This window comes from Halichoerus grypus, chromosome X (genome assembly GCF_964656455.1).
Source record: "Halichoerus grypus chromosome X, mHalGry1.hap1.1, whole genome shotgun sequence".
NCBI classification, from domain to species: Eukaryota; Metazoa; Chordata; class Mammalia; order Carnivora; family Phocidae; genus Halichoerus; species Halichoerus grypus.
Window position 1 is genome coordinate 107,995,389 of NC_135727.1, and position 27,902 is coordinate 108,023,290.

A 27,902-nucleotide genomic window follows, 5' to 3' on the forward strand; every position below is an offset into this window, starting at 1 on the left:
TAAAATAGAAATGTGTAATTTACTGTGCCCATTTTACAGGGATGTTGGAAGTTCATATAAAATCAGCATCTCTGTAAGGAGATATGCCTAACACACATTACTCTTATTCCATGATTTAGAATAACTTCCCCAAAATGCAAATTGGAAAGTAATGTAATTGAATAGCTTTTCATATTTATCTTTATTCCTAGGCACCATGGTGTAATGAAAAATAGACTGAAGTAGGAGTGTATTTTTTTATTATCAAAGCACATACAGAATTTTGATTTTGATTTTAGTAGTAATTTATTCTAATGTGTCCTGATTTCAAGGGTGACACATGGTGGTGCTATCTGTAATTGTCCAATATTTCAATGTTCAGACACTATACTTTCAATTCATTCTTCCATGAATTATTCCCTCCTTGTGCTGGCAACACACACTATAGAGTAAGTTAACATTCTTGCTATAGGTGCTTGCAGTCTAGTGGCAAAGACACATAAATCATCTATTATAATGGAATACATTGTGGGCTATGATGGGTGTTGGAAGAACATGTTATGAGGCTATTTAGGAGATACATATAAGTCTGAAAGGGATAAGGATTGGGGGAGGGAATCTCTGAGAAGACTTCTCACAGGGCCTAATATTTGAGTCAAATTTTGAAAAACAAGGAGGAGTTAGCACACTGAAGGTAGAAAAAAGGGGAAAGGCACAGTGAGAATGGAAACGACAAGTGACAAAATGATAAAAAGTTGAGGCAAAATGAGGACATAATTTCAAGGTCCATTTACTAGAATGTGGCTCACACCAAAGCCGAGATCTTTGTTTTGACTGTTAATATATCCTCAAGCATCTAGAGCAGAGCCTAGGACACAGTAGGAACTCAATAAACATTGAGTGATCAAATGCATGTCAAGTTAAGGTGTTTGTAGTTTATTCCCCAAACAGAAGAAGAGCCACTGAATGCCATGAACATGGGATTAACACAATCATATTTAAGATACCAAAAGACCTCCTTGATAGAAATGTAAAAACATTCACAAGATGAGCCAGGCTAAAAGCTAGAAAACCAAGGAGAAAGCTACCGTAACTCTCATAACACGTAATCAAGACTAAGAACCCAACAATTCCACTCTTATGTATATACTCAAGAAAAAGGAAAACATAGGTCCATAATTGCACATGAATCTTCACAGCAGCATTATTAATAATAGCCCCAAACTGTAAACAAGCCAAATGAACATCAACTGATAGATAAAGTTCTGTATATCCACATAATACAGTATTTTTCAGCAAGAAAATCAATCAGGAACTGATACATGCTACCACAGGGAACTTTGAAGACATTATCCTAGGTGAAAGAATCCAGGCACAAGAGACCACATGTTGCATAATTCCATCGATATGAATTGTCCAGAATAGGCAAATCTACACAGACAGAATATAGATGAGTGGTCACCTAGGGCTAGGCACGGAGAGAAGGGAGGGGGATTCAGTGTGACTCCTAATAGGTACAGAGTTTCTTTTAGGAAGAACAAAAATGCTCTAAGATTAGATTGTGGTGATGGCTGCACAACCCTGTGAGTATATTAAAAACAAATGAATTGTACACTGTAAATGGGTGAACTGTATGCTATGTAAATTTTATCACAATAAAACTGTTGAGAATGTGGGCAGGGGGAGGGGAGGGAGAGGGAGAGAATGAGTATTAATCAAGGCCGAAAAGGTAGGAATGTGTAGGGAATGAAAAGTAGGTACTGATGTTAAGAATGTTATGGAACTAAATGGGACATTTATTCCCATTTGTGTTAAGAAATACATGAGCTGGAGACATTGCTTTTTAAAATGGTCAGAGATAACTGCTGTTTACTAAGCAATTACTATATATTGCAGGCCTTCTTTCAACTACTTTATATTTATTGCTCCATCTAATATTCACATTAACCCAACATAATTATGCCTATTTCACAGGTCATTTAAACTGGGGCACAGAGCAGTTAAGTAACTTGCCTATCGTCACACATCTAGAGAGTGTCAGAGCCATAATCTGAACCAGAGCAGGTGGTGTCCAAAAGCTGTGCTATTAGTTACTATGAGATTCCACTTACCACGTTCTGTGTAAAAGAAATGCTTATCACAGCTCTAAAAAATAGGTATGGGATTTCACGAAGGCAGATGCCTCATTGCTAATCAAACAGCTTTAGTGACATAGGTAAATATACCTGACATCTCTCAGACAAGATCGCACGCTTTCAGGGTGGTATGGCCGTAGACTACCTGACATCTTTCAAAACAAAATCTAAAGATTTTCCTTGAGCAAATACTCGGAAAGGCAGTGCAGTCCACTGCATTACAGCGGAGATTTCTGAGCCAGACACACTTGGGTTCAAAGTCTTAAGACTGTGGTCTTTAGAAGGGCACTTAATTTAACAGTATGATATATGATAATACATAATTGTTAGTGTTCTCCAGTAGATTGCATAAGATAACATACACTATCTGATGCCAGCATAAACGCAATAAATAGTGACTTAGTATTTCGGCAATCAACCTTTGTATCTTCTGGAATATAATTATTTTCATGGTTAAGCTTCTGATTTGCTAATTCTTTGAGGGTAACTTTTACTGCAGTGCTGGATAAACAGAGTACATTGCTAACGTACTGATGTTAACTAAAATCCTGTAAAGAAGAAATCTAATCCACTGAATTTTGTGGGATTATCTGATGGACACAAAACACTATTATATCCAAGTTTAATTTTAATATTCACCTAATTAATATAGATAAGTCATAGATTCTCCATAGGAAGGTATTAAGACATTAAGAGGCAATTTAAGTCAAATAATAGATGCTATAAATGTGACTCCATTCTACATCCACTGTAAGTAATAGCCCTCTTTTGCATAACACATCAGTGACAGCATCTAAAATTAAAATAACTGTTTAAAGGTTCTAAAGAAAGCTTTTCAAAAATCCAAGTTTTATATTTGTCTAGAAAAAAAGAGTTGGATGTTCTGTTATTTCCTATTTGCAGATGCATAAAGCAATCACTTTAGAAAATGAACATTTGGTTAAATTTATAGCTGGTGTGTTCTCATTTAGACTAATCTATGCTGGCTCAGCTTAACTACTGCATTGTCAGTGCCTGTCTTGCTAAGCACACCCAGCAAATTTCACAATGGCCAACATTGCAATAATGCATTATATATATTTTCCAAATATTACAATGCAACTGCACATTTTATAGAAAGGGAACAAGAGGAGAGATTTTTTAAAGGAGAAAAATGCAATAAAGATGAATTTCCATTAACAGCCAGAAACCTGAACATTGACACGGTTACTTATTTCTTCACGTGCAGATTAATGACAGTGTTTACCCCTTGATATTGACAAGGACATAATACATCTTGACAAATGATTACAGAGGCTGCACTAGAGTTTATTTCTTGGTAGTGTCAACTGCCTTTCCTTTGGCATGATGTGAAAAGCTTACATCAGCTGTAATTTTTAGTAACACCCTACAGTGGGGTTCTCTTAGAACTTCATAAAACCAATGTGATAAATTGATTATGCTAACAAGTGTGGGCTGCAATGAGTGGTTTACTGGAGATTATAGCTAGTTTCTAAATCAAAGGAATGATGACAATGTTATACATTAAAATCAATAGTTGTTTAATATTCCTATAAAGCCTAAAGGTTTGTGATAAAGAGTTAAATATAATCTATTCTGTTTTATAATACTTGTTTAAGCAAGACTGCTACATTAAATTACTGCTCAGTAAGGAAACAAGTAATCAAATGAGGGGGAGTTTTGGGTGCCAGGTAAGAAAGAATAAATAGCAGCTTTAAGCATAAGCCCTTTAAAAAGGAAATTTCATTTTTGTTTTTTAACTTCAACATGGAATTTCTAAGCTAATCACTCACTATTTAGGACTCTGATAACTAACAATAAACAATGATAAACTTTTAATATCAGTGTGGCACATCGACATTTCAAGACTACTTAGGCAATATTTGGAACTAAAAAAGAATTTCAGAAGAATGTTTATTTTCTCAATGTTCACTTTTTATTCTGCTTTCCCTGCATCCTGATCAATTGAATTCTGCATTTTTCTGGTGCTCATTATGACTTGCATTGAAGGAGTCTATCGGTTAAGAAATCTACTTACTTATCAAACAAAGCTTTGGACAACTCAAATTTAAAGTTATAGTAGGAATGATAAAGTATTCAGGTAAAAGTGAGAGAGTAGACAGGGACTAGAAGGAGGCAAAGACTAGGGAGGGATACACACTGCAAAACTGATGACAAAGAGATGGTGAAAAGTGCCTTGAGAATGGAGGGGGGGGGGGCTGGAATGAACAGGAAGAAAAGTGCAGAGGGTAAAATCTGTAGCTTTGGATCACAGACACTGGAAGACCGGGAGAATGCAAAGAACCACTGAAGGAGCTGGTAGAGGTACTGATGGAATGCAGACAAAGAATGAGGAGATCACACAGGTAAGCAAGTCCAAAAAGGAGTCCAAGATGTGGAGAAAGGGGTCATTAACCCTCTCTATTCTTGCCTGAATTTCAAGGGAAATGAAGATTCATAAAATGCAACTCAACTGATAATAAAGAGATCACAGCATTTCAAAAGCACAGTTTAATGAACAACTGTGGGTAATGAGTTGAGTGAGTACATACTGAAAATAAAAATATACAGGAACAATTATTGGCATAATTCTGGAATTCTCCACCCTGAAAGGAAGGAAAGAGAATTTGGAAACATATGAAAGGTAAACTTGTTGACTACTGTTGCTCAAAACAGAAAGAATCCCCCACTTTTTGTCACAGACAAGGAAGGTACGGAGTAAAATGTATGATAAAATTTTAAAAGAGAGAAAAGGGAGGAACCAAAGAAGATGAAAGCACAAAGTAATAAAGGGGAAAATGTACCTCTCTGTAAGAAAAATTCTGGTAGCATAACTGTACTTAACACAGTGCATAATAAAGTGTTTTTGAATGTTAGTATGTATAGCTTTTATTAAAAAAATAGAACTTTTATTCTATGATTTAAAGCAGATTTACCAAAAATAATGAATGGGATGAATAAAACAGACCAGTGCAGAATTACTAACAATGGAAATGTCATCAACTTGTGACATGTCTCTTACAGATATGACCACCACTAAGGCCCCAGGTTTTATCAGTAAACTCTAAAAAAAAATTTTTTTTGAATGGTATTGTGAATTTAACTTCCAACTACAGGGTAAAATGTAAAATGGAGAAGAACGGCATTTTGAATGGTAACTACCTCTAAATTATACAAATTAAGAAATCAAGTGTTCAGAAATTTGGGTGCAGTTTCATTCTGGTTTTACAGGAAAACTAAAAATAAGTTAAATAAGATTCCTGAACATTTAGAGGAAGACTGACTTGATATTAGAAAAGTAGTGTTAAACATTTCTCGTCTCTTCCAGAACCCTCCCATGTTCTCAGTCCCTCTCCTTATCATCCACATTTCTTAAGTGTATGGTCTACACCAATACCTCCCCTCCCATTCTATTTCACTTACTGAAATTCAACTTACTACGGTCACCTAGTCCTTCCTTATCACCAAATCCAATGGACACATTTCAGTGTGTACCTTACTGACCATATCTCTTGATTGTGAAATATTGATCATTCTGTCTTTCCTGAAATTCTTCCATTTGTTTCCTTGAGATCACATTCATTTATTTCCCCATTCACTCAATACTGATTTTAAAATTTTTTAAAAATATTTATTTCAGAGAGAGAGTGTGTGAGCAGAGGGAAGAGGAGAGGGAGAGGGAGAGAGAATCTCAAGCAGACTCCTCACTAAGCATGGAGCCCAATGTAGGGCTCAATCCCACAACCCTGAGCTCATGACCCGAGCCAAAACCAAGAGTCAGATGCTCAGAGGACTAGGCCACCCAGGTGCCCCAATAAATACTGATTTTAAAACAATGATTTGCCAAGAATCTTTACTAAAATTAGCTGTTCTTCATTCTCTATTTGAGCATTCTGATACTGCTCTTCCTTCTCTGACCCCTTGAAAGTTCTGCTCACTTGACCTAAAACTCTGGATGACTGCACCTAACCTCATGGTTTTAACCATCAATGATACCAATAATATCCCATGAAGGGCATAAGAAGCATAGATAAAAATTCCCTATGAAAGACATTGGCATCTCTAGTAGCCTAGCCTTTTAAAATGGTAAGTCTACACATGTTAGATTCTAATACCCCACTCCTGGAATGAGAACCACAGGCATGCAAAGAGGGATGCCACTTACAAGATTTTGCTGTAATTCTGCAATGTGTGGAGACAGAAAAATTGGGGTAATCATTAAAACTCTAGAACATGTGTTACTAAATTTCTATCTATATAGGCCAACAACCAGTTCAAGTACAAGTGGATGTTACACAGACCTCAAACTCTCTAAAACTAAAATAAACACCATTCACCCCCAATTTCACCCCTACTCCCCTCCCACAATACCTCCTTCTCTGGTGCCTTCCATCATATTGGTAGCACAATCATCTACCTTGTCACCAAAGCAAGAAACTTGAGACTTTTCTTTAGGTAGCTCCATCTCTCTTCTTGTCTCATTCATCACTCAATTCTTTGTTGCTTTTTTATGACAGCTTTTTTTCAGATATAAATCACACACCATAAAATTCACTCAGTGAAGTGTGTAATTCACTGGCTTTTAGTATATTCACAATATTGTGCAATAATCTCAATTATCAAAATTCAGAACATTTTCATTACTCCCAAAAGAAACCCTGGACCCATTAGCAGTCTCACCCAAAACCCTACTCCCCCCTCAGCACCTGGCAACCACTATTCTACATTCTGTCACTGTAGCTTTGGAGCCAATATGTGGTCTTTGGTGTTTTAGTCCTTTTTAAAAGTACTCATTTCTAGAGTTCATATTCTCATATCCAAACCTGCTTCTCTGCACTACTCTGATGATTTCCTAATATATCCCTAAGGATACATAGCGAGTAGATTTATCTAAAGTAAATCTAACCAGATTATTCCCCTGCTTAAAGCTTCTGAGTGGTTAACAATCACCCACAGATGAAGTCCTAGCTTTTTAATGTGGCTTAAAAGTTACTCCATGATCTGATCCCTAACTCTCCTGTCTCTATTACCATCAAATGTCTCATGCTTCAAGCTTTACCAACAATGAATTACTGATGGTTCCCTGCAAACACAATGTTGCTCTTCCCCTCTTGGAATCTGCTCAAGTCCATTCATCTCAGAATGTTTTTTTTACCTGGCCAACATTCACGTGTCCTTTAAGACCTAGCCTCTGATTTCTCATGATACTTTTCCTGATATCCTAGGAGCAGATGTTCTTCCTGAATCCTTCCATAATATTCCATGAAGATACATATTAATGCATTTATCACACTGTTTTATAATTATCTGCCTGTCTCTTGCCTTTATTACAATGTAAGGTCTTTGACCAACACAGTCATCTCTATTTTCCAAGTTCTCTGTAGAATTCTTAGAAGATAGTAGGCCTTCCAAATGTATTTGCAAATGCATAAATTAATGAGTGCATCAATTAATATATAAACCCAATAATTATTGGGTTAGTGAATGATTAATTTATAAACCCAATGAGGAATGATTAATTGAATGACCTTAAACATTACTGGACATAGACTGTGAAAAACTGGTCTGGTTCATGAAGTAATAAAACAAAAGACACAGATCAATTACTGGAAGAAAAGAGTGAAACAATTAGAGTATACATTTGGAAAGTGGGGCATTGTGAACTTTCTTTAATCAGAAAATTTCAATGCAAGGGTACATATTCATGAATTGGAGATAGTGAGAAGGGAAAATTACACTGAAAATTGAGTCAGATTCAATGATTTATAAGATGATGCAAATCAAGATTCTATTATTTTGTTATGTAACAAATGATACAGCCACGTAGATGCAGACAACAATGAACAAGAAAATGGAATGTAATGAACATCGAGGCAAATTACTAATTCAGACAATCAACAGGGTCATTCATAACTAGAAGAAAGAAGGTCTAACAAATTTTTAAAATATACTGTTCTTAAAATGAGCTACACACCTACCATCATTGACATGATGATAGTAAAAATCTTCCAAATAATACTATGCCAGAGAAAAGTGCAACTCTGTATGAATACATTTCTTCAAACATCCAATATCGTCCATTACATGCATTCAGTGGTAGTCATTCTTAATAAACAGATTGAGATTCTCTTTAAAGTTTGGCTTTTTTAGTACACTTAGGTTTTTATTTTTCAGCATAAACTTAAGGTTCCTTCACTTCAAAATCCACTATGGCTATGGTGACCCTCTAGAAAGTCCTAACAAAGCCCTGAAACCTGGCTATGTAAACCTCTGTTGTGATGGAAAATAAAGCAGAAGTATTAAAACCTTATAAAACAAAGTTCCATGTTGCTATGGTCATGTCTAGTTCCTAAAGGCTCAAAGAATAAACTTTTTTCTTTCATTGAGGTAAAACATTATAGAACATTATATAAGTTTTGGGTACAACATATTATAATTTGACATCTGTAATGCACTACAAAGTGATCACCACGAAAAATTTAGTTACCATCCATCCCATACAACTGACACCCTCCCCCCATTTCACCTACCTCCCAATCTCCTTTCCCCTTTTATAACCATCAGTCTGTTCTTTCTATTAGTTTGGCTTTATATCATTTTCTTGTTCATTTGTTTTGTTTATTAGAGTCCATAAACTGAGTAAAACCACAATGTATTGGTCTTTCTCTGACTTACTTCACTTAGCACAATACCCTTAAGGTCCATCCATGGCAAGATTTCATTCCTGTTCATGGCTGAGTAATATTGCATTGTGTGTGTGTGTGTGTGTGTGTGTGTGTGTGTGTGTGTGTGTGTGTGTGTATGTACACACCATATCCTCTTTATCCATTCATCTAGTGATGAACATTTAGGTTATTATTTCCATATTTTGGCTACTATAAATAATGCTTATAAATTTGTATTTTAAATGCTGTGATGAACATATGAGTGCATATATCTTTTCTAATTAATGTTTTCATATTCTTTAGATAAGTACCCAGAAGAAGAATAATTAGATCATATGGTAAGACCTGTTCCTAATTTTTTGAGGAACATCCATAGTTTTCCATAGTGGCTGCCACTACACCAATTTATATTCCCACCAAGAGTGTATGAGTATTCCCTTTTCTCCACATTTTCACCAACACTTGTCATTTCTTGCCTTTTGGACGTCAGCCATTCTAATGTGGTTGAGGTTATATCTCATTGTGGTTTTGATTTGTATTTCCCTAATAATCAGTGATATTAAACATCTTTTCATGTGCCTGTTGAACATGTGTGTTTGTCTTCTTTGGAAAAATGTCTTCAGATCTCTGCCCACTTTTAAAAATATTTATTTATTTATCTATCTACTTATTTAAGTAAAGTTGACACACAATGTTACATTAGTTTTAGGTGTACAACAGTGATTCAACAATTCTATACATTATACTATGCTTATCACAAGTGTAGCTACCATCTGTTACCATACAACACTATTACCATAACATTGACTAGAGTCTCTGTGCTGTACCTTTTATTCATGTGACTTATTCATTCCATAACTGCCCAATGCCTGTATACATGTGGGTTTATTGCTGGGATCGCAACTCTGTTCCATTGATCTGTGTGTCAGCTTTTATGCCAACACCATACTGCTTTGATTACTATAGCTTTATAGTATAGTTTGAAATTAGGGAGCATGATGCCTCCAGCTTTGTTCTTCTTTCTCAATATAGCTTTGGCAGTTTGGGATCTTTTGTGGTTCCATACAAATTTTAGAATCATTTGTTCTAGTTCTGTGAAAGTGCCATTGGAATTTTGATAGAAATAACTATTTTCTTGGATTCACTTAGGTCCTGTTTTTGCATTGGTGATATTTACATGATTAAAGGTTTTTGAGAAATACACATTTCCTATAAGCAGTCTAGAGGAGCAGATTCTGAACACACAAATCCATATTCAATTAATTCATCGAGGCACTATGCAACATGTGGTAGTAATTCACCACTTATTCAGAACGCTTCTTCCATGTTTTCTTTATTCTTAAAATGTCCTGGTGCAACTAAACAATTTATCTTTTTTATTATTCAATTTGCTTTTAACAGAGTGACACTGACTCCTATAATTTGGGCACAGTTTATACAGAAGAGTCATCTTCAGTTAATGCCAACGCTCAAAATAAATGAAAAAGTGAAGCACTGACTTACTATCAAATATAATCTACAATCCCAAAATTTTTAAAAAGTAAAATATAATAGTTTTGCTTGTTTCCAATTTACCCTTGGTTTTGTACAATGAATGTATGATTCTAGGAATTACATAACTTTGACACCTATTGAAAATACATATATATCTGCATATGTGTATTATTCTGTTTAAAAACATTTTCTAAAAGCACAATTGCATAAAAATCTGCTATAAATTGAAATACATTTCAGAGTTACTATACCAAGGCTACAATAACATACACACACATACACTGCTTTCTGAATACTTGGTAGGTAAAAACCTCCATAGCAAATGATACACCAGCATGCTGAAAGGACAGATCATTATCCAAAACGTACATGTTGTTTCTTTTCTGAATGAAGAGACATATAAAACTTCTTACTTTGCCTAGAAATTCAACCTACAATGATATTTACAATAAGATGCTTAAATTTTAATTATTTTGAAGAGTATATAAAGGCTGTTTTAGAATAACAAATGTTGGTAAATTTTAAGAAAATATTTATTAAATTTATTAATGGTCTTTTAATCCATGTGATCCCACTGGGCCAAATATGTTTCCTTGAAAAAGTAACTATAATGTGACAATGTGGCATATATTCAATTATTTCCTCTATTTTACTGCTTACTTTGCAAACACACCCTATACAATAGCCAAAGCCACCAGAAGTTCATCAGAAACTTGCCACCTTTTCACAAAGAGAATGGGATTCCTCTGCCTCTATATTCCCTGTGAACCTTCTAGTATACACATTGTACTGTTTGTGTTTATCTCTTACTTGAAACCAGTGACCACACTTTAGGCACTTTGATCTTCCCAGCAAAGAAGCTGGGCTGTAAATATTTATTGAATTAATGAATGGTAACGAACTAATAAATCACAATATACTGTGAATGTACACTTACATAATCTACTATTATTATCAGCTATTTACATGTCTAATGACCACTTTTTCTACCCACTAAGTAATAAAATGTTTGAGAACTATGGGACTGTTCTGTACATATATGTATACTTCTTTCAACTGGTACATTAACTAGGTGTTTGGCAAATAGTCAACTTTAGTTAGAGATATGTACAGTTTAGGGGTACTAAAAGTACAAAGCAGAAAATTTCCTGTTGTTTCAATGACTGTTTTAGACAGTAACAACTACTCCCTTGTCTTTATTTTCTTCTGTGTTACAGTGAAGAAATTTTCCTCCCAAAAGCATTAGGCTTTTGATACACTTGGCTTAGTTTCCAAGATGAGCTTCTTTCTGAATATAATATTTCTTGTCCTTTCTCTGAAGGATGGATTTGAGAGGCCTTACAGATACCCTGGATACTGCTCTATCTTGAAACCTCAGGAATATTCCCCAAATAGATTACAAGTCCTTCAGTATCAGTAGAGATTCATGTCTAATATAAGGTCTTTCTTAGTATTCACCTTTAATTATCCTATTGAGATTTTCTTCTAATAAAACACCTTTCAACTGTACCACTGTGGCAGGAACCAGTATCAGTGGAGTACTTCTATAATATAGTTCAAATTTTAAACAGAATTTTATACAATTAACTGTGATATTTAGAAAATGTTTTAAAATAGAGTAATATGACCAGTATGAAAATTCAGAGTCAAAGCTCCTATATCATACTGACATTTGAAACTTAGGAGGCTTATTTATAAAGGAACATTATTACCATAATAAAGTTAAAATAATAGAAACCATTAAATTATTTTAGAATTCATATTGGATTATCAATATGTAATTCCTCAGAATAATAAAGGCTTCAGACATTCAGACACTGATTTGAGATTGTTAGCTGTAGTTTAGAATCAAACAAAGCATTTTTTTTTTTTTTAGTTCAAAACTCACAAAGCGTTGTGAACAGGTCAAGCAGACTCTACTATACTACATCTGCTTCTGTGGTTGCTGCATTTTTTAAAGATAAAATGTCATTCAAACAGTGTTTTCCCTATTCCCACATGAGTTCTTACACTATTCAGAAAACTCATGGGGAGAAAGATTACTTATTCATGAAAGCAGAGTTTCTTTGGTCATTCTAGATTTGATTGGCATTAGCAGCAACTATGTCTGACTCCAAAGATTTAAATATTCATTATAGCATATTCATGGCATTTAAATATCTAAGCATTAGATGTTTCAAAGTAATTCTCATTTTTTAATAAATGTAGCCTATTTTACACATATTGAATGGAGCACTGGGTGTTATACGCAAACAATGAATCATGGAACACTACATCAAAAACTAATGATGTTACGTATGGTGATTAACATAACATAATAAAATTTTAAAAAAATGTAGCCTATTTTACATCGATGACCTAACATAATGATAAAGCACTACATTCTTGATAACTTTACTATATGGCAGACTAAGATACAGAATATTCAGAGATCTGTTAAAATATTTTACCAAAGGTTGCTTAGGTTATTAACCCATTTTATCTGAAAATTGATAAATAAATAAGGAAATGGCTCCTTACAGTAACAGTATGCATATGCCTCCCTTTGAATGAATTAAGTCTCCCTATAATGATATGCATAAATTAAAACTTTATGACTGGATCACTGTATATAAAATCAAGGATAATTCAATCACTCTTAGAAAATGCTTTTTTAAATGGTCCCCCTCTCCAAAGAACAGCAGTATAGATGTACACGTGGGGATGGGGGTGTATACACACCAATAAATATTTCCATGGAGCTTCCTGAAATCTGTACAAAACAGACACAACACACTCAATTGAAATGCTGTAATATAAAATATCACTCTCTCTAGTTGATAATTTATTACTGGGCATAAATAATCTTTTACAGATTGTCAGACATCATTTGACTGTGGACATAAGCCAAAGTTTAGATTTTAGTGAGAAAGTTCCAAGTGTGTTCAGTATTAAAAACAAAAATATAAAACAACCCAAGAAAATGTTAAATTTCTACATTAATTTAGGTTATAGAAGAAATGTATTTTTCCAAATAGCTCTGTTGAGCTATAATTGACATACAGATATAAGTGCCATACATATTTAATGGGTAGAACTTGATATGTTTTAGCGTACATATATACCCAGGGAACCATTCTACAATAAAAATAATGAACAAATCCATCACACCCAAAAGCTTCCTCAAGCCCCTTTGTAATCTCTCCCTTTCCACCCCACCTCCACTCTCTTTAAGTAACCACTAATCCATTGTCTTTCACTAGAGATTAGTTAGCATTTTCTAGAATTTCCTATGAATGCAATCATGCAGCGTATACTCTTTTTGTTTGGCTTCTTTCAGTCAGCATGATCATTTTGGGATTCACTCATATTGTTACATGCATTAATAGTTCACTCCTTTTATTACTGAGTCATATTACAGTGTATGGATAAACCACCGTTTTGAAAATCAATTCACCTGTTCGTAAACATTTGGTATGGTTCTGGTTTTTAGCTATTACGAATAAAGCTACTATGCTCATTCGTGTACAACCCTGCATGTACATACAGTTTTATTTCTCATGGGTAAACACCTAGGAGTAAAACCTGGGTCAAATGGTGAGTGTATTTTTAATTTCCAAAGAAACTAACAACTGATTTCTGACATGGCCATACTATTTTACACCCCCATCAGCAGTTGGTCCCTGTGAGCTGTACGTTCATTTATTCAGAGAGCACATGCATGGCCTGTATGTACACGTATTAAGACAGAAGCATCCCTTCTCTATGAAATATATACTACATATGAAGAGGTCCATTTTATAGGAACTAGAACATAAACTGACTATTCTAAATAACTATAAAAGCCGATTTTTTTTTCTTTCCTCTCACAATAGATTAAGTACAAAAATAAGAACAATTAACCTTTATTGAGTGCTTACCATTTACCTGCCTTTATTCAAGTGGTGAGTATATATTACATCATATAAATAATTACAATAACCCCATGATGATAGGTACTAAAACAGAGTCCATCTTATAGATGAGGAAACTGAAGGAATAAATAAGTTGTCACGGCCACAAAACTAAGTGGCAGAGCCAGGCTTTGAACCTGGAAGTCTGAGCCCGTGGTTTCAGCTCCTAATCATAATACATTCCTTCCCATCATCCAAAAATTACTAAATAGTTGTAATTTAGACTACAAAGCAATGAACTATCCCTCAGATTGTTGCATGTCTTTGGTTAATTACCAAAATACTGAAGTGATTCTTCTGTTAATTCTGTCCAACTTTATTGTTACTTTTTTGGGGAAAGGATTTGTTGATCTTCATACTCTACCACAGCCAGGCATCTTGTCTCCAAAAATGTATTTTTGAACAGACACTTAACTGTAACATTGGATTATTACTTTAAACTTATTTTTAGTAATATTTATTAATATAAGAAATGTTAAACATGAACATATTCCATACTCAGATTATAAACTGCTAAACAATTCTGAAGTCTTTGTTTGCCTATAATTGTTTTCACATATAAAGTAAACATAACTCTAATATCTTTAATTTAGTATTACCAGGAACAGGGAAAAAATTTATCTAATGCCTTCTCCCCAATTATCACAGCAAAATTAAAATTTCCTTTCTATAGTCATTGCTTTTCTGGTTTATAACCATTCATTCTATTAGAAAATTTGTCAGTGATCTTGATTATAACTCACAAATGTTGAATGTAATTCCTACATCTTTACCTGAAAGATATTTTATAAGTGTAATTCTTTAGTAAAACATATACCAATTGCTCCATACAGGGCTAAATTCCAAATTTTGAACTAACCCATTCAAAACATTTTATAGAGCAGAAAAATGAATGGTGTTCCTTTAATACCACTCCTCAACAACTTGGAACACATTTTATTATGACTAAAATGAATACAGGCATTACATAAATATGTAAATTAAAGTTTCAATGTATTTAGAGTTGAGCGCCAACTGTCATTAAGATTTTTAAAGCCAATTAGAAGTAGATTCCAGATATTTTCCTGTTTCAAGGAAATAAACAACATAATTGAATTGGGAAATTTGAGGAGAGTTTAATAAAGAAAATCAAATACAAATATTGTCAAGACAAAACAAAGGATAGAACAGGTATCAGAACCCAGAGACAGAAGGCAAGTTGGGGAGAGAGGGCTTTCTGATTTTTTTTTTAATCTGATCACCATGTCACTTCAATAACCACCTTGCGAGAGAGAGAAAGCCAGAGAAATAAAGAGCTCCCACTCAGTTTTCTCCCTGTCACTGATCTCCCTCTGGTGTTCTCCACTGGTTACATACACTTGGAAGACAGAGGACAGGGATCCCCGATGCATTCCTTATAGGTCCCCTTTCCAGGGCACAGAGCATACTGGGGAAGGTGGAAATGGATCTCAGGTGGGACAAACCGGAGATATCCAAGATATTGCCTTTAACACCTCATAGCTGAAACATGAGCTTCAGCTTTCTTTTTTTTCACATATATGATTGTAAGTAAGATTTATTTAAAAGAGTATACTGTAGTAAATTCTTTTGTCAAGTTACAGTCTATTCACAAAATTTTAGTTAAATTTTCTAAAAAACAAATGTCAAGACATATGACTGTTTCTTATGTTTTTACCTTGTTGTGATTATGCACGTTTAGAACCAGAAGGGGAACTATGACATCAAAAAGCATACTAAAGTAGTATTTGGTCCTTTATTGTGATTTTCCCATGCTTATTTTAGGTGCATATTTAAAATGTTTTAATTACACTATGTCTGTATTCACAAACATGGACAATCCAAATGGGAGAAAACATGGATCATTTTTCCCTAAGTATTTGGTTTTAAAAGTAGCAACCACGGAATAATGTTCAAACATCTTTCGTGCTGCTATAAGAAGAATAACTGTCAATTTTTACTACTCTGTATCTATAATGAAAACTCTAAAGTTATAGAATTGCTTTCTGCAATTGCTTTTATAGAATTCTCAACATGCTAAGTTCACTTTTTTTAAAAAAAGAACTGATAAAACATGACACAAAAGATGCATTTTAGAAGGCCTTGAAGGAAAATATGCTCATCCTTGCCAGTATTAATTTAAAAACACCTAATTCTAATCTCATATATTCTTTACTAATGCATACTGTATGCCTTTAGCTTCACTTTAAGGAATGCAATATGTATGTATGTATATAACACATTATAATGTTGGCAGTTTATCACATTTGTTTTACAAGATTTCTTATCATTGGCAAACTTGAGGGAAATTTTTACTACAGTGTTTTTTAAAAAAGTCGTGGAAAACACCAAGAAAAAAGGCACTGTTAAACAGATAATGTGAGTAAAAAGGCTTCAGTTTTGCATATTTAGTCCTAAAGTAGTTTATTCTACCAAATTTCTTAACCCCATGCTATTCATAATTTTTAAGTTGGTTTTCTCCACATTAATAGAGAGTTCAAAAACTCGATTTCAGATGGATATTAATTTACAGTTCAATACACTATTAATTGCTCTATTTGCTATGTCCTTAAACAAGTTCAAAATACTCCAGTAAGAGCTGGGCCACATCCTCATGTGTTCACTGCCTGAGAAAATTATTGTTCTCCAGATAAAATCATTGTTAAGATACCAGGTGTATTTTACATGTCAAGTCCTTTACCTACTCTGGCTAATTTCTAGCATTTGTAGAATATCCCAAACTACATTTTTTTCTACTTTATTAGAATACACAGATAAAACTAACATTTTCCTACAAAAACTTTGATTTTTAAGATTTGCTATCATTTAAAAAATCTGTTAACATATTTAATGAACATATGCTTCTAAATCTTCAAAAATAGTACTATGTATTCATTCTATGCATTTATACACCAACTATACCCTATATATTTAACAAAGGAAGTTTTTCCAGAGTACACGGTTTTGTTTTTTCCCATTTCCCAAATTAATAGGTATTATACAACCTATGATCTATAATACTGTCACGTTAGCATAGAAGTAATCAGCTTACTGTCAGGTATATTCTCATTTTCAATTAACTGAACAAAATAACATGTGCTGAAGCTGTGGAATTGAATAAAATCTCTACAGTTCCAATCCACACTGGACCTCATGCCCACATGTTGAGTTAAATTTGAGAAGGACCCAGGTCCATTTAAAAGCATTTCCCCCATTATGTCTGTGACATACTGTGTACCAAGTCCCGGAAAATAAAACCTCAGACCTTACCCTCACCTTTCATCCATATCCTAACAGAATACAATTTCCACCAATTTCATTGTCTAAACGTCTTTCAAATGTGTCCTGATCACCGCAACCATATAATCCTTCCCTTGTTTAAATTCTTCTTGAAAGGTCTTTCTGCCTGCAAGGACTCACCACCTTGGGGTCCCTCCCTTGATTCAAATCTCTCAGAATCTCAGAGTCACTAAGCAAATGAAGCACAAATTCTTTGGCAAATCAAGCTTGATGACATGACCCCTACCTATCTTTTCATCTATAGACCCACCCTCACATATCCACTTGTACACTGAAGAGCCTATGCTATTTCCCACCTCCACAGTTTGTGCAGCGTACTTTATGCTGAAAATGCCTCCTTATTGCCCTGAAAAGCTTCTTTGATACACAAAAATCTTGCATAAACAATCTCATGGGAGAGGACTACTCTGTTCCTCCTACCTCCTAGAACAGGACTTAATTACATATTTTCCTTTAAGAAGGTCCATTTTTTCCCTTCTTGTCTCCAGTGGCTAAAACACTTCTTTGTACATTGTACCCAATCAATCACTATCACAGTGAACTCTTCATTAGAATGTAAAAATAATATGTGTGTGTTCATACATACAGGATAAGTGGTTGAACTTAATTTTCAATTATTTTACAATGAGCAAAAGCAGCTTATGTTGCTAATTTTTTTTTTTTAACAGTGCTGTCACCAGAAAAAAACTTGTGGCAGTTATCTGATCTTTTTGGTAGTTTTAACCAGTATTCCAAACCTACAACTCATATCTTACCAACAAAATTTTCTTTAGATACTTCACATGAAACATACCTTCTTATCCTGTTTTCTGCCAGATTTCACCAATAATACTTAAAAAAAGAAATAAGACTACTTTAAAAACTCTTAAGTTATATGCAAACAATGAATCATGGATCACTACATCAAAAACTAATGATGTATTGTATGGTGACTAACATAATAAAATTATATTAAAAAAATAAAAACTCTTAGGTTAACACAATAGTACATTAAAAGAGCCGATGGTATTCAACAATTTCCCCATTTTTTTTGAAATTTCAGGTTTTTTTGAAATGTAACATAAATACAGCCAAGTACATACATTGTAAGCTTGATGAATTATCACAGCATGAACATGCCTGTGTAACCATCAACCTGGTCAGTAAACAGAATACTACCAGTGCTTGTAAGCCCCCCTATGCTCCCTCCCAATCACTACTCCCTCCCTCTTTCCAGCAGTAATCACTATCTTCATTTCTAACCCCTCTAGATTTGAACTTCATAACTTTATATAAACAGAAATATATGAAAAGTACTCCCTTGAGTCTGACTTCTTTAATGTCTGTAAACTTCATCCATGTTATAGCACATGGTTGTAGTTTCATTATTTTCATTTCCAAATCGTTCTGCCTTGTGTGAATTTACCACAATTTCTTATCCATTTTACTGCTGATGGACATTCACATGATTTCGGTTTGGTATTGTGAAGAAAAATGCTGCAAAAGGCACTGTAATATCTGATGATCTCAGAAATATTATCAGTCACAATATCTCATGATCACAGAAAAAAACTGCAATTAATGTCACTTTAAATAAGTTCTGTGCCAAGTAGTCTCCCTATGGCTCTTTCCAGATCTCATGTGCAAAGAACCTATTTCTTCCCCTCTAAAATGAGGGCATCTTAAGTACCAGAGAGAAGTGAATAATTATTATTATAATTTTCAAAAAAATGCTTTTGGATTACAATGAAATTTATGGTATGTTTTATTATTTTATTATTTTATGCCATGCTCTCCTTTATATGTTATGCTTTATTTTCCAGAGCAAGTAACATATATTATGTCATATGCCATATGTCAGTGTTCTTAAGGAGAAAGCCTTCTAGGGTTAATGAAGATAAATCCATGTCTCACCTGAAAATTGGGGCAAGGTGGTGACAGACAAGTGCAGGAGCCTAGGAGGCACTGGCAATGTGATGTACAGAGTCTACGACAAGCTAGAGACATCTGAAGGCAGGATGGAAAAAGCATGAGAAGACCACGTGGAGATCGACCTCTACAAAAAAGCATCGAGCAACAGTTATTTATCAAACATCATGCTAGGTCGTCCTAGGAATATTGAGAAATAGTCTTGTTTTTGAAAAAAAAAAATCACAGTCCACTAGGAAGGCAAACTTGTAAAAAGAGAATTACCACAAAATGGGATAATTGCTCTCTGTAAAAGAGATAATCACATCTTTAGGACTAGTTCAAAAGAAGAAATGATGAATACCTGAAAAGCAGTGTTCATCCACATTTTCTGGCCTGATGGAATAGCATGCTGTATTATGAGTGATATGCCACTGGTAAGGAAAATGAGGATAGAAAATCTTTTTGTAGAATAAAAGAAAATCATCAGAGTCCATAATATAGACTAGTTTTCGAAAATGACTCAATTCTGTTCTGCAAACAGTTACTGAACACCTGTCGGGTGTAAGGCATAGAGATAACTGTAGGCACACAAAGGTAAACAAGACATAGGATCTGCTTTCAAGGAGCTTAGAACTGAGTAGAAGACAATCAGCAAACAATGCATAAAAAAGATAGTGTCATATTACTGCCAGGCATCTCTGGGCTTCTATGGTGGGAACAAGACAGAGAAAGAGTGTAATTTGCAAGATGAAAACATGGGATGTGAATGGAAATCCCTATTAGCTTCACCAGGCTTTGTCTTTCTGCCATGGCAATGCCTAACCCTTTTTCTAGTTAAAAGAACACTCCATAATGAGAAAGATACTAAGCAGCATCCTGCACAAATAATGGTAGGGGATGGAGATTAATTTCCCCCCACTTCTTGATTATATCAAAGGGAGATTCAGGTAATGTTCCCTTTCTTTGGTCATTGCAATGTTTTCAGTACCGGTATGAACCAACACAGTAATTTCTGAAATCTTCTTGCAGCAAGCAGCAGACTCCAACAAATGTTCAATGGCTTATAACAAAGAGAATTTTCACAAGTCTTCTGGAGGAACTGGAGACTGCTACGGGATTGCTAGAAGTTTAGAGTTAGTGGTTCACTTCCTCAAGGTTGCAAATGACTGGGTTTAAATTATATTTGACAAGGCATTGAATACCAAATGTGAAGAAAGCAGAGTAACTACCCTAGAAAGAATTAAAATAAGCTAAAATTTTATTTTCTTTAACTAAGGAGCCTACGATAGGATTGGTGTTACAGAGTAAACACTTAGTAAGCAGTTTAGGAGAATGTACCCTCATCCCTGCAAAAAATGAGGGGTATGATTACTAGGCAAGGATGGTCTGAGGAGGATTATGCAAGAATATGCTTTTTAAAATACATCTTAATGTTGGAGTGGATGTGGAGAAAGGGGAACCCTCTTACACTGTTGGTGGGAATGCAAGCTGGTACAGCCACTTTGGAAAACAGTGTAGAGGTTCCTCAAAAAGTTAAAAACAGAGCTACCATATGACCTAGCAATTGCACTCCTGGGTATTTACCCCAAAGACACAGATGTAGTGAAAAGAAGGGGCATATGCACCCCCATGTTCATAGCAGCAATGTCCACAATAGCCAAACTGTGGAAGGAGCTGAGATGCCCTTCAAGAGATGAATGGATAAAGAAGATGTGGTCCATATATACAATGGAATATTACTCAACTATCAGAAAGGATGAATACCCACAATTTGCATTGACATGGATGGAATTGGAGGGGATTATGCTAAGTGAAGTAAGTCAAGCAGAGAAAGACAATTATCATATGGTTTCACTTATATGTGGAACATAAGGAATAGCATGGAGGACATTAGGAGAAGCAAGGGGAAAATGAAGGGGGGGAGTCAGAGGGGGAGACGAACCATTAGAGGCCATGGACTCTGGAAACAAACTGAGGGTTTCAGAGGGGAGGGGGGTAGGGGATGGGTTAGCCCGGTGACGGGTATTAAGGAGTGCACGTATTGCATGGAGCACTGGGTGTTATACGCAAACAATGAATCATGGAACACTACATCAAAAACTAATGATGTAATGTATGGTGATTCACATAACAAAATAAAAAAAAAATAAATACATTCCTAAGAAGCTATTTGCAACTAAAAAAAAAAACAAAAACAAAAAACTAATGATGTATGGTGTACCAACATAAAGTAAAATTTAAAAAATAAAAAATAAAACACGTCTTAAAAAATTAAAAAAATAAAATACATCTTGAAGGAAATCAATGTTGAATTTGAGAAAAAAGAGATATCCATATTAAAGAGAACAAAGGACAGAAAACATACAAGCCTGGATGTGAGGTCAGAATAGAGATATGGAAAGAAACCAGAGGAGTTAAAATAAAGCACACAAGGAAATAAGGGGTTGTATGACCTTAAGATGGGGAGAGGGTCTGGAGCCTGAAATAACTCGGGGATTAGAGTAACATAAACATGAGGTGCCAGGCAGAATGTAACAGAGGAAAGGAAAAATCTGTAAGATATGGTGACAAAGCAATCAACAGACCTGATTGACTGGTTCTATGTGAAGAAAAAGTAAGAGGCAGGATTAAGTAGTTAGGCTTTGATTCTGGATTATCAAAAAGAGAGAGAGAGCGAGAGAGAGAATAGACTTTGTGTATGTGCACGTGTGTGCGTGTGTGTGTGTGTGTACGTGCATGTCTAGGGGACAGGAAGGTGGGAGGAGAAGAAGAAAGGGAAGGCGTGGAAATGTTTTAAGGTATGTCTATGTAATGTCAGGAGATGATTTTTCCTCTCCCTTCTTTCCAACTGTAGAGAGCTCATAATCATGAACATGTGCTGAAGAACTCCAACAGCCTGTTTCCTTCTACGTGGCTGAAGAGTCAAGTTCATTATGTCTTAGGGACTTGGAAAGCTCACAAATAACAGTGGTCATTAATCATGCTGGCTAAATTCCTGAGCTGTAGATAGAAAGGTATGGGAAAGTGCAAAATACTAGGCTTTCCCTAACGTTATTTTAACTTACTTTCTGACAGGTAAGTTCAGGCTCGGGTTTACACTCTGTTGTTGAAAGAAGGGTTGGAATAGCACCTACTTTGTCTTCCACACCATAAATCTCCACAGCACACAACACTGCATGTTTCACACACAACAGAAAAGATACATCATAGCCAATAACCTTCCCCTTAGTTGCTGATAAAGTAAAATAGACCCATTCTTTACAGAAACACTTATGTATCTGTTCAGATAAATATTCCCTAGCTGCAATAAAGACTATTATTTTAACTCCAAGATCATTTCTGCATAAACACTGAGTGTAAATTTAAAATCTATATGATGGGAGTATAAAAATAACACTTTAAAGGCAAAAGTACAGCAGTTAATTATATTTAAACATCACATAAACAGGACAAAAGTTCTCCCTCTCTCCCTTAGTCTCTCTAAACATCAAAGAATTAAAGGCAGGATTCTCATTAGTAAGTTGATGGCGATTTAAGATGACATATTGGAAAAGGAGAATTGTAGCTGTCAAATGACCAAAGCTGGCAGAAATAATTCTCCTTTGCAATCCTTTTAAATCTAGGAATTGTGTTGAAGTTCACTTTCTCTTTTGGAAGAGTGCCATTTTTTTCCCTGAATAGTCTCAGTTGTTAGATTTCTGATGCTAAACAGAAAAGGCCTGCTAAGAGGTGAAAACTTAAAAAAAAAAAAAAAAAAAAGGCAATTAAGCCATACTGAGCTGAAAAAAAAATTAACATTGCCTCATTTGTGTTTTTTGTCAACTTGGTGTAACAGAACTGGTTTAACTTATCTAAGTACAACAGACTTGAAAATGCCCAGTGTAGGTAGAACACTTGCCTGGGGAAAGCCTTCCTTAGACAAACCCAGCTGCACTGAGGGAAAAGGGGATTTTTCTGCCATGAAAACTTTTTCACTACAGAGACCAGCTGCTTTAGCCAAAGTAATCATAAAGTCTGTAGAATGGTCTGCACACCATCTGGCTCCTTTCAATGTCTTGGAGACTCCTTCAAAACTGGCTTTAAAAGTATTTTCCCTTGCATACCAGGTGTATTTACTATTGCCTGGAATAAATCTGGTTGGTGTGGGGGTGGAGGATGGGGGCTTGGGATCTTGGAAGGGATTCAACTTTTTCAAAAATAGACTGAGAAACTGCAAATTGTTAGGATAACCAATATCTTGGTTTTGCTACCACTTCCTTTTCAGTTGAATAATAACTGTACATATCCGTAGCTACCCACTTGCAAATAAAATGAACTATCCCACTCTCTTGCTTGGCTCAGTCCCCTCTTTATGATTTATTTAGTATGCTACATACATTTAGCATGATAGTATGCCAATAAGATGATTTCCTCTTTTTGAAAGGACACAAGAATAAATGATAAACTTAACAGGGAGAAAATTCCTGGCAGATATCTTAAGTCTCATCTTGAAACACATTCCATTTAAATTGTACAAACATAAAGTTCCATTTATCTGAAAAACTTTAAGCCAAATGTCATCAGTGTATCAACTATTAAAGGCATCTTACTAATAATAAGCACATGCTTGTAAACGAATGTGGAGTAATACCTTTTTCTCTAATGGTTTCCTCAAGATCATGATTTAAGAAAGATCTTCAAAGCACTGTCTGATGGTTTGTAACAAAACAAATTCACATCCTATAAATTAATGTTATACCACAAATGCTTCTGTCTTTTAACATATTTCTTCACATGTGTTTTTCAGAGATGGAAGTTCTCAGAAAGAAGACTCTGAAAGTGTTTGCTTTTTGTACAGTTTCTTCCACACTCTCCTGAACATATAGGTACCTAATCTAAATGTTCTGAGGTCAGAAAGAGTTCTCTATGCAGATTGGGTAAGCCCAGGACCATTGGCAAATATATTTAAACTGACAGCATGGGGTGCTTGAGTTTTTCAGGTAGTACATTCATAGTTAAGACTGAGCCTTTTCACTATTAATAACTCAATAAATGAAAAGACAGCCCAAATTAAAAACGGGTAACAGATTTTAATACACATTTCTTCAAGAAGACATATGAATGGCCAATAATTACATGAAAAGATGTTAAAAATCTTTATCAAGGAAATGAAAATGAAAAGCACAATGAGACACCACTTTATCCCCCCTATGATCAGCTATAATCAAATAATGAAAAATTCTGGAACTAAATAAAAGTAATGGCTGCACAACACTGTCAATTACGCCACTGTGTTGTACACTTTAAAATGCTTAAGATGGTAAATTTTATGCTATGTGTATTTTACCACACAATAAAAGATAAATAACAACAACTGCTGGTGAGGATATAGAGAAATCAGAACAGTAACACATTGCTGTTTGGAATACAAAATGGTGCAGCCACTTTGGGAAAAGTCTGGCAGTTCCTCAAAAGGTTAAGTACTGAGTTACCATATGACCCAGCAATTCTACTTGTAAAATAGACACAAGAGAATCAAAAACGTATGTCCACACAAAAACTTGTCCAAAAATGTCCATAGCAGCATTATTCGTGATAACCCACAGTGCAAACAACCTGAACAAACGTCAATTGATAAATGGATAAATGAAATGTGGTATATATCCATACAATGGACTATTATTTGGCAATAAAAATATGCGAAGTACTGACACATGTTTCCACATGGGTTAATTTTAAAAGCATTATATTAAATAAGAGAAGCCAGCCACAAAGGACAACATATTACAGGATTCCATTTATACTAATGTCTAGAATAGGCATATGCACAGACACACAAAGTAGATTGGTAGTTGCTTAAGGCTGAGAGGGAGGCTGTTTGAGGAGAAATAGAAGTGACTGTTAATGGCTATGGAGTTTCTGTAGGGGATGGTTAAAATGCTCCAAAATTGATTGTGGGGAGGGTTGCACAACTCCGTGAATATATAAAAACTACTCAATTTTATATTTTAAATGGGCGAATTATACAGTATGTGAATTATATCCCAATAAAGATGTTATTTTAAAATGAGAATGAGCCTTTTTCTGGTTGGCAGAAGTTGATAAGTGGTGTGTGGGAGTTTATGTCAACAGAAAGGAGGCTTTGGGAGAATGCATCTGCTATACTGATATTCCCCAAAGTTAGCTTTCTACATCTCTCCTCTAGTTGATAGTCTTTCTTTTTGCCACTATACACTTTCCATACTACCGACCTGAGAAAAAAAGATCAAGGTAGGAGAACAGGAAATAGCAGGTACCTTAAAGAAAAGTGATAGTAGTAGTATCGTTTGGTTCACATTGAGATGTTCTAAAAGGAGAGCCTCAGATCCAACACTCATCAAAAAGTGTGAAGATGGGGTAGGGAGACCCAGTTATTTATGAGTTTGCCTTCTCTTTCTGAATCCCTACGCTAATGATTAGGAACTTACAATACCTTGACAGCAATGATATGAATATCAGATCAACGACCCCAAGTGAAAATCTCAGAGAAGAAACTTCATCCCTTGATCAATGCCAAGCAATCTCTATGGAGGTCATTTCACCTAATTTCCCTTCCTTTCCTCTACCTTTTCTTTCTTTCTTTTTTTTTTTTTTCCCAAGTTATGCCTCCTACTCCTTCTCCAGGAGAAGCCCACCTGCATCCCTGGAGTAGAGGAAGAGGCCTTTATTATAGCCCAGCCCCGCCCAGCCCAGTCCATCCACAGCGGACCTAAGCCATATCCTCAGTAGTTGGAGATAGACAGACTGCTTTCCCACCAACGCTAGGCAGGCCTGTCCTACCTTTTCCCCTAAAGCAGGAAAGCTCCACACTTCTCCACTCTTCATAATTAACCATTCTTGAGAACAGGCCAAGTCCAGTCCAGTAAGGCATAGGGTGAAGCAGCTGCTGGGGGGCTGTGTGTGAGGGTCAGGGGAGGGGAGTCCAGATCCCCAGAACAAAAGTCACAGCTGGGAAGAGGGAGAGAAGCCTCCATGTCTGCCCTGGGTTTCTGCGGTCCAGGGGCCTCAGGGTGCAGCCCTTGCTCCCCCTGCACAGTCCCCCTGGTGACAGAGCTCAGCTGGGCAGTTGCCAGTCACTAACGAATCCCAGCCACTGGCACCTGAAGAGTTCCATGTACTGGACCATGGTATCTGCCGGGCCATAGACGGCATCGTGTCTGTTCCCAAACACTGCAGGAGCCCCTGGTGTGTGGTTGCCTAGAAAACTCTGTAGGAACTTGAGCAACAGGCTCCAGCAGTCGCTAGCTACCACACAGGGGCCATACTCCACCTCTACGGAGATGCCTCGGGCACTGGGCCCCGTGGTGACTGTGCCCACCTTCACTAGGAAGTCACAGTACTGGTAACGGGTACCCTGGGTCTCAATCTTGCTGGCCTTGGCACTCTGGAAAAAGCCCTTCAGCTTCACCATGAGCACATCGAAGTTGGTGTCAGCAATAAGCCAAGGGCCATTCTCAAAGAGGGCGAAGCAGCTCAGAGGGTACTCTGAGTTGTGCATCACATACATCAGCTTCCCAGCCTGACCTTGGCTGCCAAGAGTGGAGGCAGCTGTGTGGTAGGTCTCACAATCCGCGCAAAATGTTCCTTGCTTCTCTGCCCCAAGCATCTCCAACTTCCGGGTGAGGAGCTCCACCGTCTGCTGGACACTCTTGCCCTCAGCCACAGGCATCTGGGACACACAAGTCACTCCCATGGTATCGGGCCAGGAGGGTGGCAGGAACAAACAGCTGAATCACAGTGTTCTCCGGCCGCCCACACTAAGTGAATCCCCCCTAATGCAAGCTTCTGCCGAGGGAGGTGCTCCGGAAATGATGTAAAAACTCTACGTTTTCTTTCTAAGTTAATATATAAATGCTTTAAAAAATTATTCCCGTTCAAAAGTCGGGTTAGCAATATTGTCCCTTTCCCCAACTCTTACTTAGATGTCTAAGCCTCTTTATTTGCAAAAAATTACTAATAATAATCTTTCCTGGTAAATATAGGTAGATAGACATAAGAAAAAAAAATAGGTTTCCTTTTTATAAAGTATATTCTCATTGAAGAGTTGAATAAATTCACATTTACAGATATATATATATAGCATTATTTTTTTTTTTATTTTCAAACCAATTAATAAAAAATATAACAGCTGATGTTATTGCCTCCATGCATTCAACAGGAGAACAGAGGGCACAGAATGCCTGTGTAACTATGTCAGGTCACATTCACAAGCTGAATTTAGTTCTTACATGCCGTTTATAGTGTTTAGTAGACAATTCCCAATCAGGGGCTTCAAAGATAACCCAAGCTACCATGGCACAACTTCACGCATTTCTGTTTCTTCGCTGCATAATAACATAAACTAGAATTAATCTTATGTTTAGTCTTCCACATTCTATAAAAATAAGAGCTTCTAAAGACATAGAATTTGCTTTAAGAAAGAAAAAAAAAGCCCCCTACCATGATCATCCCCCTATAAGAGAGCAACATTTTAAATTTACCACATGCTTAAG

The 27,902-nt window shown here is 35.7% G+C and overlaps 1 protein-coding gene and 1 pseudogene across 2 annotated transcripts in view; both read right to left on the reverse strand.

Moving 5' to 3' along the window:
• Window positions 1–27,902, reverse strand: part of IL1RAPL1 (interleukin 1 receptor accessory protein like 1) — a 1,364,983-nt gene that overhangs the window by 928,850 nt on the left and 408,231 nt on the right. The gene's annotated exons all lie outside the window — the stretch shown is intronic.
• On the reverse strand, window positions 26,465–27,175 carry LOC144380520 (mediator of RNA polymerase II transcription subunit 20 pseudogene; annotated as a pseudogene).